This window comes from Octopus bimaculoides, chromosome 12 (assembly GCF_046866305.1).
Source record: "Octopus bimaculoides isolate indiv1 chromosome 12, ASM4686630v1, whole genome shotgun sequence".
NCBI lineage: Eukaryota > Metazoa > Mollusca > Cephalopoda > Octopoda > Octopodidae > Octopus > Octopus bimaculoides.
The window spans coordinates 31,847,391-31,854,515 of NC_142939.1; the positions used below are offsets into that span (position 1 = coordinate 31,847,391).

Consider the following 7,125-nt stretch of genomic DNA (forward strand, 5'->3'; position numbering starts at 1 on the left):
TATGACACTTAATTCTAAACACCTATTCTTAAATTTAACCATGATTCTATCCGGATGTAGATGAAGAAACCGGATGCAAAGCAGAAGTGCATTAGAGCAAAAACATATATTAGACAGATATATGAACTTAATATACTGTGGGCACAATGCCTGAAATGTGGGTGGAAAAGACTAATCAGTTACATCGTGCCCAGTGCTTCACTAGTACTTAATTTATCGATCCCAAAAGGATGAAAGGCAAAGAAAGTCGACCTGGATGGAATTTGAAATCAGAACTTAAGGACGGACGAAATTCCGCTTAGCATTTTGTCCGGCACGCTAAAAATTTTGTAAGAAAAAGCTTTGTAGTTGAACCATTTTCCTTATTTATTTGAATTGCATATATATGCACGCGCACGCGCACATACAATCATGTATGTATATGTGATATCATGCTGTAACTTTCCCACATGTTTTCTTCAATCTGGTAGCTTGCTGTTGCCTAACAATTATTTAATTATTTCACATATATTTATTTGAAATTCGCATGATTCAAATGCATAATGTACCAACGCGGATTAGAATAAACGGAATGTAATAGAAAACAATAAGCATTGATTTACTCTCCTGCTCTAAATAACCATGCACTTTATTCTACGAGTGTAGAATATAGGGCGTATTAGATTTTCCGATTGATATGTGACAGGCATAATTCAACGAGTGAAAATATAGTTATAAAGAACACTGTTTCAATTCATTCACAAGGTTACGATATGTTAGAGGAATTTGCATAACGCATTTTACACAGCTGTGAAGAAATAATGATTATCATGTTTTTCGTATAAATGTTTTGTTTCTTTTCGTAGAACAGTAACGGATATTTTCAGTTGAACTTCCTAATGAACTATGGTAGTGATCTCGTGTCGGCCTAATAGTTTACTTGCATGTTACTACGTATTATCATTCTAGACATGACATGTTTTTTATTCAAGTATTTTCTTAATGGATACAGATTGGCTGCGTGCTGCATATATTATGTAGCCAGTGCAATTTTGCTTAAATAAGAAAACAATTTCATATAATTCACTTGTCATATGTCCTAGCATGATATGCATATAATAAAATGCATGTATACAAATTTGCACATATCAACTTCCATTACAGCTCCCTGCTAAAGAAGTGCCTAAATTATTGAAGAAAAATCGCATTTAAAGTTAAGAAATGCAAACGTAATATATTTTAACTTCTTAAGAAACACTTATTGTTGTGACTTACGAAGGGGACAAACTTATCATCTCATCCGGTGTATTAATTTAAATATGATATGGACTGCATTGCCTTAGTTTCGCCATGCTAACGTGATTGATACTGATTATATTTTACTTTAATTTTGAGGAGCAACTTGATATGTTAATACACATCAACACTTCATTTATGTATATTACGGTAATAAAGAATAAAATAGAAACTCGAAATGTGAAATAGAAATGTATTGAATAATTTGATATTTTCTTACAATCTAGCGTTTCTATACATATAGTTTTATATCAGTCAGAATATCTTGAATATCCAATAGAATTTTTTATCATTGTCTGCATTTAAAAGAATGCTTCATGACTCTAATCCTCCTAGTAGTTTCCAACTGAATTATATTTATTTGTAAATTAACATAATGACAATAATATTTTCTACGTATTTTAGAGACTATTCCCAGTATGTTGTGTAACAATACAAATACTCTCTTCAACGTAAGCTATCGGACTACTTGATATCAGTTTGAGTTTCTCATTACAGAAAAGGCTATACAGCGTAAAAACGGTCATATTTTATTTAAAATTATATATTTGAAAATGTGTTTAATATTTTCAAAATGATACCAATGGCCCTTATTAATATGGAGATATTAGGTTTTTCTATATATGCCATTATTTAAGATATTTCGTTTCTTATATGTATGTATCACAAGCTTTATGTAACACAATATTATCTGTGTGTTTCATAGATTATTAATTCCCATGCAGTGTGAGAGAATTTTCTTTATATTAAACATGTACAATAGATGTCATTAACAATTACATATACTCGTTTCTTTTCATGGTTGAAAAGGGGCCACATGAGACGTAAACAGTAATTTTATTTTTATATTGCCCTTTTGTAATATATTCTCTAATAATTAAGCAATAATATTCTTAAATATATTTTCCGTAGTATGGAATTAGTCTTTTTTTTTAACTCCTTGAGAAATGTTGGTCCGTATTTATTTTGCGTTCAAAGGTCAATTATTCTACATGCGTTTTCTATTTCGCTGCCTAACGGATATACTATCACGAGATTTTAGTTTTAGAATTTCTTTACAGGTTGGTGGACTTTGGAAGTCCACCAAGTGGTGGATACATGCATTTGGCAGTGGATGGCGGACATAATATCTGATAATCAATTATAAAGGCAAGAAACCGGCAGAGCAGTACGGTAGAGGATATAGTGCCTTAAGAAATTTACGGAGTGCGGATAGGAGACTGATATCTACAAGGGCACTAACAATACTTGGAATTACATCATTAATGGAAATTGAGTAACGTGAAAAAAAAAAAACTGAATTCAAGATAAGTTTTCTGATCTGTTGAGACAATGTGTCATATGAAGCCAGTTGTCGATAGCTGTACCTGTTAAGTGCTTCGGAATGCCTTTATCTATTTAAAGTCTGACTCAGGTTTAAGAGTCCTGGTTTCGAATTAAACGCAAGGCTGCTATCGAATTAAATGCAACATAATAGAAGACAAAAAGCTCTTAATCTTAACACTTCCGATATATTTCAACAATGAATGTGTAGAACATTGAAAAAAATTTAACTAGAAAACACATAATCAGATACAGAGATGAAATACATTATGCCACATGTATGAAGAAGTATATCAAGCTTCTATTACATTAACTATGAGAAAATGAAGTAAAAGACTTTGAAACTGTGATGTCCATTTAATGAATACTTTTGAGGAGAGGACTTCCTTCTCCTCCTCATCTTCATTTACCTGCTGTTAAATATGTAACGTTATATTTAAGAAAAAGAAAATCACTACGATTATTTTGAGGCTAAACTAATGGAAGTATATGATATGCTGACCAACGCAATTAAGATTCTCCTGAGATAATAAGGCGTATATGACAGGTTTTGTCACACTTTTAGAATCCATAACATAATACACAGTATAATGACGAAACATCTGCACTTATGTATGCCTATGTGTATAATAGCATATGTTTGCATGAGTGTTTGTATGTGCGCCAGATGTCATCCAATTCGTCTGTTTTAAGGGATTAATGAGTATATATTCGGTGATGTCACGGCTGCGTCACTAGTAGTTTTCCTTGTTTAGTGTTGGCTTTCCGCAGTCATAGATTTGGTAAAAGATAGCTCACACGTAGCACTGAAAACATAAACTATAGAATATAAACGAATAATAAACAAACGAGTGTGCATTTCACAGTTAAGCATTTCATATGTAGAGGAGGGTTTGTTCAGTACTGCTTCATAGCTAACATATAAATTATGCACTGCGAAATCACTGATGAGTAAATAATTCATTCTTAATAATTTCCTGGAATTCATGGATTTTAACAATAGAAAAATATATATATTCAAGTTGTAAAATATATGTTTAGCACCAAGCGAAGTCATCGTAGCTTGCATTAATGTTACACGATTGGAAAGTGTAACCGCTCATCATTCGGCAATTGTCTGAAATACAGCTATGGAAAATAGATATAGAATAAACATGATTATATAATTTTCATGGAAAGCTATTTCAAAAATAAAGGAGTATAAATATCCAGGGTGTGGAGGAGTAGCGTTCACATACTGGATAATAACAGAAATATATGACATTTAATAGTAATAACGTATTGATCAAAACATAGATTATCAGAGTAAGTGTGTGGTTAACGTCTTTTGAAACAGAGAGGTTACGAATAAGAGCAAATGGCGAATGGATAGCGTAGAGGATTGGTAGAATAAAATATCGAATAAAAAAGATGAAATGTCTGAGCAAACTAGGTTGACATAGAATTTGAAAATTTGAAACTAGAAAATACTAAGCATTTGATGGAATAACATACTGTTCGTTTAACTATGGACAAACCAGTAAGTCGTTAATATTGCAAAGACGAAAACCGATATATTTATTTTGATGGGATTAAATAAAATACGTTATAATAAAGAAACGAAATAAATACATCACACTTTCTGGGTTGTTTGGACCGCAAGAACTAATGTTACATTATATAACAAAATTGATGAATATATATTGTTAATATGTATTTCTTCTGGACTTAATTTCAGATACAGAAGCAGACCTGTTATGCATTCTGTTAACTGTACTACTACCGTTCACAGTGAAGCATTCATATACCATTGGCGAACCTTTTACTCTTCTGACTAACCTGTAGAGTTTCATGAATAATTTATTACTCTAAATCTATCTCCCGGGAGGTGTCACGGATAAAATACCGTTTCAAATATTGGCGTCTACTGAATATACGCATTTAATTTATAAATCTAACATTATTGAATATTTTCTGGGCTCAATTTTCGCCGAGATCGACAGTTGTTTTCATTCTTTTGCGGTCGATGAAATAATAACCAGTTGAACAAAGGTATGGATGTAATCGACTTACCCGATCCACCGAAGTTGCTGCAGGTCTACCAAAATTTGAAAGCAATATATAAAGTTTCAGATTATCAAATACACTGGTAGTCACAAACCTGTTGTTTGAAAGGTCGTATATTGTTTTTAGTATACTTGGATTGGAATTTTCATTTGTATTCTTTTTACATTAGAACAATAGTACGCATGTGGATTAAACTAATAAGGAAAACTGAAAGTTAGACTTTAAAAAAAAACACGTCTTCCCATTGAATGATGTGAACAAAATATTGAGGCATTTATTCAAAACTGTTTACTCTTTGATGTACAGTCGAAACTCTCGAATCTTACCTAACTTAAATAATTCTAGAAAGGATTGTCATCTATAAGAAACTTGAGCACAAGGGATAAGATCATATGTTCGAACTGCTCTAGTTGCGTTTTTTTTAAATATCCACTAAACATGGGCAACATTACTCGCGTTGAAATAGAATTTTAAAAAAATATCTATTGTAACTCATCTCTCCGGATACAACAATATGAAATACCAGTTCACTACTTCTATCTGCAGTCATAAGAGTATACAAAACCGGCTTGTAAATTTTTTCGTAGAGATCATTGTAATTGAATCTATATAATGAGAGCTTTTGAAAGACTTGATCTTAAATTATTAGCCTGCTGTTAATAAACTCTATCCGTTCTCTCTCTGGCTCTCACTCTCCATCAGGCTATCTATCTGTCTATGTATCTCTGCCTCTCTCATTCTTTCTTTCTTTCTTATTGGTGAACAATTGACGATCTGACACGAAAAAACTGAAAATCGGGAACGCCTTTCAAATAAACACTTTTCTATTTATATGGCATGTCTAATATCATAAGATACTGAAGTTTGCGAAGTTTAGCTTGCCTCAAATTAATAAGTGCGGGTGATTCTAGAAAGGGATGAAATAGCTGTAAACATAGCTATCAACAAGAAACTACAATCTTATAGATTGTAGTAAAAAATATAAATGCTATCACTCCATAAAACATCCTTGCTCTTTGATGAACATTCCAGTCATTTTAGTTCATATCACATCGATTTAACTTAAGATAGGAATTGCGTGCACTATGATACTTGATCACCAGGATTATACCATATGATTATACTAATACCAAAGTTTTGGTAAAAGGAAAATATATTTCAAATATAAAGTAGCAAGAAGATGTGAGCACTTACTGATTTTCTTATCTATGAATCTTCCCAATTCAAAATTCTTAATTATTGCTTCAATAAAAGCGATCCATATGTGCACTGAAGACCATAGAGAGAAAACAGCATAAAATCTATTCCTAAATCGGTTCAGAGACCATTAATAAAATAACATACTGTTACGTATGGAATTGTAAGTACCTGATGCTTATATAAATGGACTTGTTTGAAAACTATTTATAAACTGCCTACAGGTTCCTATCGAGACATAGGTACAGAAGAGAGACGAATGTTTATTTTTTTCATTCAACACATTATTTGTGTACCTAATACACGCACATTAGATATAAAGAATATATTTTAAATGCAAAACGCTTTGAAAAAAGAAGCATCTTTGAATTTGCATAAATCTAAAAATGAATTGTACGAGAAATAAATGCAAAAAAGACAAGTAAAATAAATGAATTTGTTTCTGAAGTAAATCATTATATATACATGTGTGTAATATAGGATGTCCGTGCAACATGCCAGGTCCTCCAAAAGAATCAAATTTAAATGAATAATAAAGATAATAATTCAAAAATTGAACGATGTGAACATCAGCAATATATATATATATATATATATATATATATATATATATATATATATATATATATATATATACATACAGTAGCAGCTCGGTTTTCGAAAAGCTTGTTTATTTATTGCCCACACTGGGCCAACGTAGAGGCGACACTACAGCCTGATTTGGGGTCAGACACAAAATGACGTTTAAAAAATTACAATATCGAATGGAAAATTGGATAGAAACACAAATTACAAAACAAATTGACAAACATAAAAACGAGGCAAGACAACAGGTTTTAGCTCCGACCCCACGAGCCCTGTTCCACTACCGACACCTTTTGGTAATCCTTATGACATGTTTACGCAGTGTCTTTCACACATAACATTCGTGCTACACGTGTCCATCTGTCTTTGTACGTTCTCGCTGACAGGCATCCCCTCTCTAGCCCCCTTTCATTTTCAGGTGAAAAATCTCACCAAAGTGAGGCCAGAGATGAAGCTGCTTGTCACCAATCCTTTCATTCTCGACCTCTATATCACCTCTTTCGTGATTGTTACGACGACGAGAAACCAATTCTTACCTTCTTTCATAAGGAAATCCGTGACTCAGACGACAGCTGTACTACTCTTGCATCTAACAGAGGTGTTCTGCAAAAACCTACACTTCTCACACTTCCGGACACTGAAAAATCGCGTCCAGAATGTTTTCGCTGTCCTGCTTGCATCTTGCACAGGCCGATGAGC

At 32.6% G+C, this 7,125-nt stretch overlaps 2 long non-coding RNA genes across 2 annotated transcripts in view; one reads left to right on the plus strand and one right to left on the minus strand.

Moving 5' to 3' along the window:
• The window catches only part of LOC149133062 (uncharacterized), a 3,502-nt gene extending 399 nt beyond the window's left edge, over positions 1 to 3,103 (plus strand). Inside the window, exons 1-2 of the long non-coding RNA XR_016243826.1 lie at positions 1 to 1,208; positions 2,337 to 3,103. The exon at positions 1 to 1,208 is cut by the window's left edge and continues 399 nt beyond it. This is a non-coding gene — a long non-coding RNA (uncharacterized LOC149133062). The remainder of the gene's footprint in view (positions 1,209 to 2,336) is intronic.
• Positions 2,326 to 6,406, minus strand: LOC149133063 (uncharacterized). The gene is made up of 2 exons (XR_016243825.1): positions 5,839 to 6,406; positions 2,326 to 3,404 (listed from the first exon to the last, which is right to left on the minus strand). It is a non-coding gene; the product is annotated as an uncharacterized LOC149133063 (long non-coding RNA).
• Positions 6,407 to 7,125: the final 719 nt, after the last annotated feature.